Source organism: Mastigoproctus giganteus, chromosome 6 (assembly GCF_048544385.1).
Source record: "Mastigoproctus giganteus isolate SK-2022 chromosome 6, ASM4854438v1, whole genome shotgun sequence".
In the NCBI taxonomy this organism is placed as follows: domain Eukaryota; kingdom Metazoa; phylum Arthropoda; class Arachnida; order Uropygi; family Thelyphonidae; genus Mastigoproctus; species Mastigoproctus giganteus.
Window position 1 is genome coordinate 6,838,061 of NC_143580.1, and position 14,484 is coordinate 6,852,544.

At 38.1% G+C, this 14,484-nt stretch overlaps 1 protein-coding gene across 2 annotated transcripts in view; it reads right to left on the reverse strand.

Moving 5' to 3' along the window:
- Positions 1 to 276: 276 nt before the first annotated feature.
- Positions 277 to 14,484, reverse strand: part of LOC150083870 (glucose transporter type 1-like) — a 433,074-nt gene continuing 418,866 nt past the window's right edge. For both annotated transcript variants that reach the window (XM_090374917.1, XM_090374916.1), the window contains one exon: positions 277 to 822. The gene's annotated coding sequence lies outside the window, so the exon portion shown is untranslated. The remainder of the gene's footprint in view (positions 823 to 14,484) is intronic.

Consider the following 14,484-nt stretch of genomic DNA (forward strand, 5'->3'; position numbering starts at 1 on the left):
ATTGTAAGGTTAATATATAATAAAAAAAAAAAGTTTAGAAATCATTTTTATGTCTGCTGTTTCTTCTCTACAGCAAATGGAATTAAATGCAGCATTCATTTTTCTTTTGTTTTTCTAAACAAACCTCACAACCCGAAGGCACCAAAGTTTAAGACCAACAATGACTTTCTCTACAAAAGCAAAACAATAAAACATAGAAAAGATTGATCACCTCAATCAATCTAGTAGGATATTTTTAAGAGATTAGAGAAGATAAAGTAGAATCAAATAGGCTGTTTGATTTAAATTATTTTTGATCCTCGCTTTCACACTTGCACATACTACACACGACTAGCTAGAAGCGGTAGGAGGAGACAATGGATCACTGCATAGCTTGGTTGTTCCTGTGCTCACAATTTGGATCTTTGGAAGCGTCCATAGCTTACAATAAGGCTGTTGGTCAGAGTAGGATGAATCACATCCGCGAGGAAGGGAGGGGGTAGTGGACCCCGAAGTGACTCTCAGGCTGGGAGGAGACTGAAGTAGAAACTGGCACCGGAAGATATGATACACAGTCATGTGCACATAAATGTTCTTGGGAGGATAGCTCGCAGTTTTGTTTTTGTCGGATCGGTACAGTTTCCACTTCCCCATACATGCTCTCTGTACTCCTGTATTGTCCAGTAGAAGCTGGTCACCATAGAAATGACTGTCGGGGATGCACTCGGCTGTTGGTTTATTAATGGGAAGCGAATCCCCTGGCCGATGGGATAGCCGTAGAGTGCTCGACATTTCCTGAGCAGAGCCAGCCATTTAGCGACTGGGGGATCCCCTGTAGGAGATCTGCAAAATAAAAGGCTTAAGAAAAAGTTTGCTCAAATTTAATTTCAAATCTTAAATGTCTGTATGCTTAACTAAAAAGTTATTTTAATTAAATAAAACAAAAATTTTCAAAAATATAAAAAAATAAAATATTGAACTTGAAACACAACTTACATTATTAAGTTGTCCCACTGGGATAATTCTTCTGAAAATAGAGTGAAGCTTGGTGAAATACCTACGTACCTGTGTTGATTTTTCAAAATTCTGTCATAAAGGCCTCCATACAAATTGTTTTCCAGATACATATGATACATATTGATGATGTTCAGATGACCCTTTGAGTGTTATAACTCCCCACATACACAATTTATTTTATTAATTTTTACATTTTAAGCACAATACTTTTAGTTATCGCATTTCACTTTTTTTTTTCGAGTGTTACAATAATCCAATATTTTTTAATATGAGGTATAAATAGTACAATTGCTATATTATATGGCAATTGCTATATTATTTTAGCAATTGCCAATAACATTGTAAAAAACATTATATAAACTATAAAGAAATTGATGTTTGTAAATAAATTATTAATGAAACAATACATAAATCTGGCATGAGTGGTCCTTTTTTTTTTTTTTTTTTTTTTTGTGTCTAGCTAGCCTATTTCTCCTCTTCTTTTACAGAGATGTCTACCCTCCTCAGAGGAATATTCAAAAAATCTAAGTTTTACTTTATACATTCTAAGAAGCATATCATACCACTTCATCAGCAAAAGTATGAGTTACAGTATCACTTTAAAATAGTTTAAAGTAGTAATATTTAATTACTTGTGGCCAGGCACAAGTAAGGAAATTGCAGTTTACCAATGGCTGACCAGTGGATATCATAGAAGCATGTATTTCAAGAAAGCTTAAATTCCTGAAAATGTGCTAGAATTTAAGTTATATGAAACTGAAAAATGATAAAATCAAACAATAATAGAAACCCTATAGTAATACACATGGGTTGAAGTTGGGAAGTTTCAAGAAACTTATTAACAGTTTTGCAATTTTCAATTTTGAGGAATAAGTACATATGAAAGAGGGTTATTCCAAACACTGAAAGAAGAGAAAAATGAATGAAGAAGATTCACAAGAAAGAAAGGACCTTAATAACAAATACGCAAAACTGAGAAAAACAAAAACTGTTATCATTAGTAACACATATGAGTATCATGAAGAGTGCACGGAGGTGCATTTTGGCTGCCACTACCAGCCAAACTCTGCACCTCCACAGCATTGTGTCCATTTTATGCCAATCCATGATTTCCTGAGATCTTCTCCTCACTGATGTAATCCAGCAGAGATTGGAGAATAGCAGGATGTGTTGATTAAGTAACAATATATTTACCACTATCTTGAATTTCAGGAAAGCTTTTAATACTGTTGCACATGGAAGGCTAATATACAAATTGAAGCAGTATGGCATTAAGGACAAGTTGCTACAATGGATAAAAGGTTAAGTGGGAGAAGCAGAGTGGTAATCAATGGACGCTGCTCACTGTGGGCCAGTATTATTAGTAAAGTCCCCCCAAAGTTCAGTGTTGGGCCCATTGTTGCTTTGTATTTTTTTCAGTGATATTCAAGAAGGTATATCAGGTTTAATGTTAAAGTTTGCAGTTGACAGGTTGTTAATGACAGTATGCTATTGCAACAGGATCTAGAAAAGTAGGGCAGATGGGCTGAGAAGTGGCAACTGAAGTTTAACATTGACAAATGCAAAGTACTGCATATTGGTAGCAGTAACCCCAGAGAAATTTACCAACTGTGTGGTAAATTCTCCACTCAGAATAGTGGAGAATGAAAAAGACCTGTGGATAATTGTGCAGTCAGATATGAAGTTTTTTGAGCAGTGCAAACAGGCTGCCAGAGCAGGTGATAGTGTCTTGTCAATGATATACAGGAATTTTGCTAGCTGGGATAAGAAGATGATTGTCCCATTGTATAAGGCAATGGTCAGGCCACACCTTGTGTACTGCATAGAGGTTTGGAGGCCTGATTTTAGGAAATATGCAGAGTTGCTAGAACGAGTATAGAGAAGAGCAACAAGATTGGCGAGGGGAACAAAGGGGTGCTCTTACCAATGCAAATTACACCATCTGGAGACTAGGCACCTACAAGGTTATCTGATTGAGGTGTATAAGGCCTAGAATGGTTTGAGCAGTCTCAATGCTGATGGAATTCTTCCTCTTGCTCAGATTATGAACCTGAGGGGACATAAATTCAAATTGAGGAAAGACAGTTGTAGAATAGTTGTGTGGAAATTTGCCTTTAGCCAGCAGGTAGTTAATTGCTGGAACAAACTTCCATCTGTTGTGGAAGTTGATAGCTTAAATAAATTCAAGGAAGAACTGGACAAACTTTTGGAGGGAATGGATGGATGAAATGGGAATTTTTTTGGCTGATGCTGCATAAGCTTGCTTTCTTGCATCACATGCCTCTACTAATGCTATGCTGGCTTATTAATCACTTACAAGGTGGAGGGAATTGGGATCTTTAGGCAGTAAAAAGGTCGGTTTTTAATGGAAATCTCATTGCTTTTACTCTGACAGATAGTGACTGTTGGGAATCCTAGTAGTGTGTATGTGGGTGGCATTATTGAGGCCACATTATGTCACGAAGCTGGTTATATTCTTGCTGCATGTACACCAAATTTGAAAATTTCATTATTTCATATTGAAATTTCCCCTCTTAAAATAGCTAAATTTATCTGAAAATTTGCAGGTGTACTGTGTATATATATATATATACACACACACACATACACACTTGGTCACCAGTGTCATTGCACTTCTTTGTACCCATTCCAGTAACTCTACATCTTTCCTAAAATGAGAATCATCAGAAGCTGGATGCTCAACATGGCAAACTGCTATTCATGTGGGTTATGACACCCAAATGGTTAGGTAGTGTTCACAACAGTGGGCACAGGAAGGCATCTGGTCATGCATTAGTATTAGTAATGGCCATATGGTACAAGGAAACGTAAGGCTTATACACTGTCAGAGCTGTGGTGACATCAGAAAGTTAGAAGTGACAGATCTGCTGAATAGTGACAGAAAACAGATGTCACAATCTACCATGTTTCCAACATCATATGGTGTCTCTATTTGTGCTATGCTGGGAGCACAATTATCAGACTACTGTGAGAAGTGGAGCTATAATCCCTTTATCTGTCAACTCACTTGACTCTGACTCATTATCACTGTCTATAAGGAGAAGGCTTCTTGGGGACAAGAATGGCATGTCTTCAAGTATCAATCATGTTTCAGTTTGGATCCAGTGACAGCCACATGTGAATCGGGAAGCATTCAACAGAAAAAGGGAGTGATATTATTATTTTATTATTACTACTTAGCCACATGGTGCAAGGAAGCCTGAGGCTTATGCTGCACCAGCCAAAAAAAAAAATTCCCAAGTTACCCTGAGAGAGAAAGAGAGAAGTAGAAGGGAATCACCAAGAAAGAGAAGAAGAATAATGATATCCAGCTCAGGATCTTGGGTGTGCCAAGCCCATACTCACCAGATGTGAACCCTGATACCAGACTAACAAGCAAAAATCATGGTATGGGGAACCATCAGCTACAATAGCTATCTGCCTCTAGTTGATACTGATGGCTAGACATTATGTTGAAACCATTTTAAGACTAGTGCTTCTGTCCTTTATGTACCCCATTCCATATGCTATTTTTTAGCAGTATAATGTTTACTCACATACAGTATTTATATTCCAACAGGTCCTATATGATGTGAGCATGTTTTCTTGCCCTCCACATTAATCGGATCTGTCACTCATTGAAAGTAATTGAGATAATAGTATTAGTTGGGGGAAAATGATGCAAGAAAGCAAGCATACAGCATCAGCCAAAAAAAAAAATAAAATAAAATAATAAATAAATTTCCATTTCACTTATCCATCTCCAAATTTATTCAAATATTCCACTTCCACAACAATGGATGGAAGCTTGTTCCAGCAATCAACTACCCATTGGCTGAAAGAAAACTTCCAAACATCTATTCTGCAACCATCCTTCCTCAATTTGAATTTATGTCCTCTCATGTGCATGATCTGAGTAAGAGGAAGAGTCTCATCAGCATTGAGTTTGCTCAAGCTATTCAAAGCCTTAACCACCTCAATCAGATCACCTCACAGGTGCCTAGTCTCCAGACATTGCAATTTGCAGAATTGAAGCCTTTCTTGGTAAGAGCACCATTTGTTACCCTCACCAGTATCATTGCACTTCTTTGTATCCGTTCCATTAACTCTACATCTTTCCTAAAATGAGGCCCCGAGACTTGTATGCAGTACTGAGGATGTGGCCTGACCACTGCCTTCCACAATAGGATATCACCTCCTTATCCTTGCTATAAAAATTGCTGTATAGAACCCCGGGGGCTCACATCTGGTGAGTATGGGCTTGGCAAACCCAGGGTCCTGAGCTGAATATCATCATTCTTCTCTTTCTTGGTGATTCCTTTCTACTTCTCTCTCTCTCAGGGTAACTCGGGAATTTTTTTTTTTTTTTTTTGGCTGGTGCAGCATAAGCCTCAGGCTTCCTTGTACCATGTGGCCAATAATAATAATCACTGACAAAACCCCATGTGCTCTCCTGGTAGCCTGTCTGCACTGTTCAGTGAACATCATATCTGACTACACAATTATCCAGAGGTCCTTTTCGTTTTACACTAATCAGATTGTATCAGCACAGTTGATACGTTATTCTGGATTATTGCTACTCACACGCATACCTTGCATTTTTCAATGATAAAACTTCAATTGCCATTTCTCAGCCCATCTGCCTAATTTTTCTATATCTTGTTGCAGCAGCATACCTTCATTTCTGTCATTAATCACCCTGGCAACCTTTGTATCAGCTGCAAACTTAGACATGACACCTGATATACTTTCATCAATATATATATAATAAATAAACAACAATGGGCCCAGCACCAAACTATGGGAATCCACTGATCTACAAAGTCCACAAACAGCAGTGTTCATTGATAACCACTGTGTCTTCTCCTACTCAACCATCCCTTTATCTATACAGTAGCCTGCCCTTAATGCCAAGTGCTCCAATCTGTATAGCAGTCTTTTATGTGCAACAGTATCAAACACTTTCGTGAAATCCAAGCATATGATATCAAAATTATTTTTTGCATCCAATTACTTTGTTTAATGCATAATAGTATCCAATGCTGTGACTGAAGTATAACTACACTCCTGTCTAGATAGTCCCACATTACTCCTTTAACCAGTGACTCCATTATATTAGCTGTCATTTTTAATGTTGACAAGACCAGACTTTATTGGAAGAAATTGCCATCCCAAACCTTCATTGCCCATGAAGAGCACTAGGTCAGCACCAGGTTTCAAGGCTGTGAAAGACAGGATAACACTTCTACTGGGTGCAAATACCTCAGGCACTTTAAAATTAAAAGCAATGTTGGTGTACCATTCACAGACACCAAGTGCTCTCAAGGGCTTAAACAAAGCCATGTTGTCAGTCTACTGGAAATGGAACAGGAGAGCTTGGGTGATAGAAGTAATCTTCTTGGATTGGTACATAAACTATTTTTGCCCTACTGTGCTTCATTTTTGTCAAGAGAATAAGTTGCCAGCCAAGGCTCTTCTTCTCTTGGACAATGCTCCTGCCCATCCTGCAAACTTTGCTGCAGTTGGAACATCTCTGGATGTCAATGTTGTTTGCATGCCACCAAACACCACTTCAGTTTTTCAACCAATTCACCAGGGCATAATAGCAACCTTTAAAGCCTATTACTTCTGCCAAATCTTCATGGAAATGGTGAACATTTTGGACAGGTCAGACAAAACTATCAAGGATTATTGGCGCTCATTCAACATTTTGAAGGGCATTAATAACATTAATGCAGCTTTTGAACATCTTAAGAAAAAAAGAGGGTGGTGATAAAACATTATTTTTTAGGTAGGAAGGGATGACTTATGCGATTTAAATCTTGAAGTGACACTGTGTGAAATGGCGAGTGAACTGTTTGAATGGAGTGTGATGCAAACTTCTCCCACAATTTATGTATGACTTCACAGGATTAGAGCCAGTGAAGAACATTGTTGAAGACTTTAGCAGGCTGGTGCAAGAGGTGGAAATGGGCAAAGTTACAGCTGAAGATATAACAGCTGTTGGATAGCCATGCACTACAGCTATCAAAAGACTTGGAAGAATTGGCTAAATAACTAAGCCAACAGAAGGAGGAGGAGAAAGAAAAAGATGAAGTCTCCTCTAAAATCTATGAATAGAAGCGATCTACAGTGCATCCTTTCAGCCATGAACACCCCCACCAAGGAGCTCTCTGAAATTGACTACAACTGGGAGCAAAATGCAAAAGTGAAAAGGAGCATAATCTTATTCTGAGATGCTCAAAGAAAGAAATAGGAAATTTCAACAGTCAACACTGCATGCTGTCTTCAAAAAAAATTGAAAAAATCCTCAACCAGGAACTTCATCAGAGGAGTAAAATCTCTGCATTATGCCACTGTCAAAACAGATCAATGCAGGGGACTTAAAGTGGTGCTTACAAAAACTTTCGGTCTGGACTTTGAACATATAAAAGTAAATGTACAAAATTAAATTTTTTGTATTTAATTAAATTTAGTTTGGTTATTTTTTACTGTATTATATTTGACTTATATTCATAAAAATAATGTTTTTAGATTCATATCATTCATTTCAGAACTTTAAATACAATATTATATTACTTATGTCAATTTTGAGAGGGACCTGGAACATAACTCATTGACTTACATTACATAAGCAGGTTCATTTTACACTTTTTTTTTTTTTTTTTTTTTAATTTTGCAACAGTTCCTTCAGGAATGGAACCCTGTCGTAAACAGGGTTCCGTTCCTGAAGGCTACCTGTATATGTATAGTTTACATATACATATGCTTCTATATGACCTGATAATTTTTATGCATCTCATGTATTTTTCTTTTGTGCCACATGTCTCATTAGTTCATGTGACATCCATTTAGGTCTAAACCTTGAAGAGTATTTCTTAGTTGGTACAAAAAGCCTAGTAGCTTCTGTGATTTATTCCTTGAATGCTTCCCATTAAAATTTGCTGATGGTAATATCATCAGTTGGTCTCACTGTATAAAATTTAAAAACTATCTGAGACCATTGTAGCCACCTTATCAAAGCATAAACCCTTCCCTTTATCTTGATGGTAGTTACATCTGTAAGTAAATCCATCAATAACACTGATCACTGCCATCTAGTGGTTCTTTCATCTGCAGATTCTTAATGCATGAAGAATCATTGCTGATAATAATCTGATCATATTGCTCTCTCTCTCTCTCTCTTGTTGCCTCTCAAACATGCTACTGTGTCCAATAAATATGACACAGTAGCATGTTTGGCAAAAACTATCAAAAGCCTTGCTAGTGAATGAGTGATCAACCCACAAGTCCCGTCAATATCTAGAAAGTTAAAATCCCCCATTATAAGACAATCTTATTTACTGGTCCACTATTTCTCTGTATAACTGTTTGTTGTACTTATCACAGTCACTGATGAAGCATTCACTGATCTGCATCTTTCAGCTCCCTACCAATGTTGCCCCACTTATGGAACACATGCAAGAACCATAGCTCAATGTTCACCAAGATGAAATTTTCCACCTTTTTGACTCTCTAACATCACTATTCGCATAGGCCACACTTTATATTTATTTTAAAATGGATTTTTGTAAGTAAATACTGCAGAATTGTTAAATAAATTTAATTTCTTATCTACCCTGTTATCCATCATGCCACTTATTTTGAGCTGAAAACATGCATTCCTGGGTGGAGTAATTTCAATGATGATAGTGTAGCATCATCCTATGCATGCTCAATCAGATAACCAGTTCATGTACCTGATCCTGTCTTCATCCAACACATTTTCAACCAGCTGCAATAGAGTAAAGAAATAGAGCAGTATCAAGCACAGTAGTGGTCCAAGGTATTTTTATTGTGTGAGCAAAACTGATATGGCTATCCCTTGATACCTCCTCACAAAATGGGAGGAGCTACTGCTTAAAAGAATAAATTTGACTGGCATCTACCTAAGTCACCTCTAGGAGGGTCACTGATGGCATTTTTCCAGGTCACCTATACCTCTGGCTACTGATCATCTATGAACACAAATCTTTCACCAATAACTGTGGCATATAGGACTTGGTCTCAAGATCTAAGCATATGCACATCTTCCTATGATTACTGAAAACTCATGTTACAAAGGTGATGAATCAGCAAAGTTCATGGTCCTTACTCTAACTGCTCTGGTTGTTGTTGTTATTTGGTTTTTAGGAGCATTAGCAACTAAGGCCATATTGCTCCCGGGATATGCGGTGGTCATTTCCTGACCTTTCTGCATCCTCCGTATTTGGTGGTCACGGGCTCGAACCCCGGTCTAATCAAGAAGTGTGTGCTACACACTGCTGCTCCTACCCACCTGGCTATGGAGGCGCCTAACTGCTCTGGTCTCTTGGAATCTATTCCAAAGCAAACTGATTCCACATCAAGCACCTTCTACTGTAGCCTTCAATCTACCAATGGCATGATGCCTCAGAAGGTTGGCAGAAGAGCACCTGGCAGCAAGGTAATTAACAGGTTTGGGCACCTCAGTCAATAGACAAATTCACAAATGCAGAACCCCTAGTCCGTAGCCAGGTGAGCAGGAGCAGGAGCAGCAGCAGCAGTGCGTAGCACACACTTCTTGATCAGACTGGGGTTCGAGCCCGTGCCCACCAAATAGGGAGGATGCAGAAAGGTCAGGGAATGACCACCGCATATCCCTGGAGCAATATGGCCTTAGTTGCTAATGCTCCTAAAATCCAAATAACAAACAAACAAACAAACAGAACCCCAAGATTAGCCCAAAAAGAGAAGTTTCTTCATTTACTAGTTTAAAAACTCCTATCAGCTCATTTCTCAAATAGTACTCAAAAAAGATGTAAGCATTCTAGCAATCACTCTGCAATGTAGAACTCTAATCAGAATTTTAAGTAGTTAAAAGGTAGCCTTTTATACTAGGCACCAGCGAGGTGATCTGATAGAGGTGTATAAAGCCTTGAATGGTTTGAGCATGCTCAATGCTGATGGGATTCTTCCTTATGCTCAGAATAATCACCTGAGAGGGCATAAATTCAAATTGAGGAAAGACAGATTTAGGATAGATGTATGGAAATCTGCCTTTAGCCAGAGGGTAGGTAGGTGGTTGGTGGAACAGACTTCCATCCCTTGTCGTGAAAGTTGATAGCCTAAATAAATTTAAAGCTCAGCTGGACAGGTATTTCGAACAAACAGAGGGTTGAAGTGGAAGTGGTTTTTTTTTTTTTTTTTTTGGCTGATGCTGCATAAGCTTGCTTTCTTGCATCATATGCCTCTACTAATGCTAAATGCTAATACTCTGTTACTCCAACTTTAATCCTGATATAAACAAATACACATCATCAAGTAAAGTTCCCATTGGTAAATTGCTGAAGTATCACTGTTCTTTACAACTGACCAGTGAGAGCATAACTCAATGATGTTTTTGTTTATATCATATCATAATTATGAATGAACAGGGTATAGCTCATTTAATTCTGAGAAAGGTAAGGTTCTTTCCATGGATCCCAGTATACTTAGGGTACCTTTCAAATATCTATGTCCCCCCTCCCCTCCCTCAGATTCAGTATGAATTCAGAAATGTAACTGAATTATATATATTGTAGTTTTGAAAGTACTTGAAGGAGAGTTGTACCTATTAATAGAAAAGAAAGCACCATTACAATGTGAAATTTCTAAATTTAATCAACAGACTAAAACAGATTATTTCATATCACAATACTGCTTTCCCTTTAAGTAATAAAATCAGTTACTGCATTTAACAAAGTGTCACCTCATCATATGCTAGTTACCTGCTTTCATCATTCCCCTTTACAACTATATTATATAATTGGCACCTCCGTAGCCAGGTGGGAAGGAGCAGCAGTTCGTAGCACACGCTTCTTGATTAGACCAGGGTTCGAGCCCATGACCACCAAATACGGAGGATGCGGAAAGGTCAGGGAATGCCCACCGCATATCCCGGAGCAATATGGCCTTAGTTGCTAATGCTCCTAAAAACCAAAACAACAAACAAACAAACAATATTATATAATCAAGTAGACAGATCTTCCAATGGCATCCTTTATTATTTCATTATCACAGCTCAATAAATCTGGTTGCCATTGGTGACTAAGAAATCAGGCCACAATCATAAATCAAGCTCTTTGATTTATGATCATAGTGGTCTCTAACTCGCCAAGGACTGGCATGACCATTGACAAAAGGTACACTACGATGGGCTTTTAATGCAGACACTAAACTAACAGCAGCAGTTATCCCTTTGTATCTGATCAGAAACAAAAAAAAAATAAAAATAAAATAAATGTAATTAATATTCACAGGCTGTTCATTCAAGAAAATATTATACTGTGTATGTTACGGAGTTTTTTTTTTTTAATGCCCAATAATTAGGTGTCCATAACTTGGGATCTGACCCAGTAAATTATCTGCTCTTTTTTTAAAATTTGTTGCTGTGATAAGCTGGTGATAATTAATTTAAGTAATATAATGAAATTTAAACGCATTCAAAAAACATTTCACACAGTTTATTTACTGGCTGGCTACCCAATAACTGCAAGTGACAGTGTGATCGATTTTAAATGCTTTAAGAAGTTGGGATTATATGAATTTAATATTAACAAACAAGACAAGCACAGCTACTTTTACTTCAGCACATGACAATGGGAGAGTTTTTGGTAATGGCTTTTCAGAAGATTTTTTTTAATATATTCCCCCCTAACTTTTCACAGGTGGCACCTAGATCTTGAAATATTTGTTGAAACATAACCATCACCATTGTTTTTGCAATGCAGTGTAAACTGTACTGCCAATAGCAGCATCCTGGGATATGGCAAAAAAACTGTAATCGACACATCAGAAACAAGTATAAAAGCATTGAGCTTAGTGACTTTAATGGGAAGTTACCACAAGATGCCACATTAGCAATAAATCCATTCATTGCACTGCTGAAAGCTGCAACATTAAATAAATGGTGGATGGTGTAGTCACCAAATGTTTGAGCAGGTCACAGAAATTTATAGGAGACCAGAGAGAGTGCTCAGAAGAATGATATGTAAATTCTGTCAATCCTCAGATACTATATTAAATGTAGCCTCCCTAAACCAGGAAGGAGTTCAGAACTGATATTTGTAAGACAATCTATAGGGAACTGCATAGCACCAGATTTACTGAACAGCTGCAGCAAGCAATGCATGACGCTGACCTGTCTAGTGCAAAAACCATCATAATTGGACCCTTGAACATTTTGTAATGGAGTGATGAATCATACTTATGATTTTCCAATCTGATGCTCTGTCAAATTAGCATTAGTAGAGGCACATGATGCAAGAAAGCAAGCTTATACAGCATCAGCCAAAAAAAAAAACAAAAAAAAAAAAAAAAAAACACCTCTTCCCATTTCACTGATCCATTCATTCCAAATGTTTGTCTAGTTCTGCCTTGAATTTATTTAAGCTATCAACTTCCACAACTACAGATGGAAGTTTGTTCCGGCAAACTTCTGCACTTCTATTCCACAACTTGTCTCAATTTGAATCTATGCCCCCTCAGGTTTATAATCTGAGCAAGAGGAAGAATCCCCTTAGCATTAAGCCTGCTCAATCCATTCAAGGCCTGATACACCTCAATCAGATCACCTTGCAGGTGCCTAGTCTCCAGAAGCTGCAATTTACAGAACTTAAGCTTTTCTTCATAAGAGCACCCCTTTGTTCCCTTCACCAGTCTTGTTGCCCTTCTCGTTCTAGCAACTCTACATCCTTCCTAAAATGAGGCTTCCAGACCTGTACGCAGTACTCAAGGTGTGGCCTGATTGGAGATACATTTGCACAAGGGGATAATCACTTCCTTATCCCTGCTTGCAAAATTCCTGTGTATCATTGACAAGACCCCATGACGTACTCCAGCAGCCTGTCTGCACTGCTCAGAAAACTTCATATCTGAATGCACAATTACTCCAAGGTCTCTTTCATTCTCCAGTACCCTGAGAGTAACACCATATAGTTGGTACATTTCTCTGGGGTTACTGCTACCCATATGCAGTACTTTGCATTTGTCAATGTTAAACTTCGGTTGCCACTTCTCAGCCCATCTATCCAACTTTTCCAGATCCTGTTGCAGCAGCATACTGTCATTACTGTTATTAACAACCCTGCCAACTATCATTGATAAATATACAAAACAACAATGGGCCCAACACCAAACCCTGAGGGACATCACTAATAACATTAGTCCTTTGTCTTCTCAATCATCTCCCACTCAACCGCCCTTTTATCCATTGCAGCAACTTGCCCTTAATGCCATACTGCTCCAATTTGTATACTGTGTTCAACAGTATCAAAAGCTTTCCTGAATGCTTTAAGAAGTTGGGATTCCTTTGTGACCACATCATAGTATCCAATGAAATTGGTCAGACAAGGCTTCCCCTTGACAAACCCATGCTGTGTCTGAATTATTGCTGCAGTGTTATCTAAATGATCCTGCAATGCTTTTTTAACCAGTGACTGCATTATTTTCCCTGGAACAGAAGTCAAACTAACAGGTCTGTAATTACTTGTGCCACCCTTTGATCCCCCATGTGAATTGGAGATACATTTGCACATCTCCAGTCCATGGGGATCACCCCCCCACCAAGTCCAAGGATGCTCTCATAATTATGGCTAAGGGTTAAATGCACAAAGAATGTTAGTTACCTGAGCGTGTCACTCCAACTGCAAAGTTTGGTGGAGGTGCCAGTGGCAGATTCAGGGTAGGGTCACCAGGGCCCGTGCCTCCCCTGTCGTTTTTCAGAAACATACACCAATCATTTAAATTCCCTTTAGCTACAAAAAAAATTTTTTTTTTTCATTGTTAACATAGGATTTTATCTATTTTTGCATTGAGGCTCAGCTATTTTCAACTGACTACAGTTGGCAACACTGATGCTAATGTGGTTTCCATTCTAGTGCACAAAATGGTGCCCCTCCTGTCATTTTTTTTCTGGATCTGCCACTGGGAGGTGCTGTTACCAACTGGGATTGAATCCCAGTTGGTGACAGCACCTCCAAGTGGCAGAGTAATTCTGGGTAATTCAAAAAACAGGGTAATTCTGGACAATTTCCTTTTCCTACGTTATGGTAGTAGTAAGGGAAAGGGTTCTTTCCTATTTCAGCATGATGATGTTTCATGTCATACTGCATAGCCTAAAATGACTTGATTTCATGGCGTATGAAAGTTCTATTTAGCTGTCCTGAAACTCTACCTTCACCTTATTGAATGCTGTTAGGATGAACTAGAAAGTTGGGTACAGTTTTGTATAACTATAATAATATACCAGATGATGATAAAATAACTGGGAAGGGAATACAGTGGTTCTTGACCACGTACTGCAGCAAACTGTTGTCTGAGAGACCTGAAGCTTGGGAATAACATTCTTTTAGATATGTGTCTACAATTACTATATTTTATGAGTTGTACTCCATCTGATACCAAATAAATGCATTGATATATCAAGGTTTCATAAAGGAATAAAGGCTT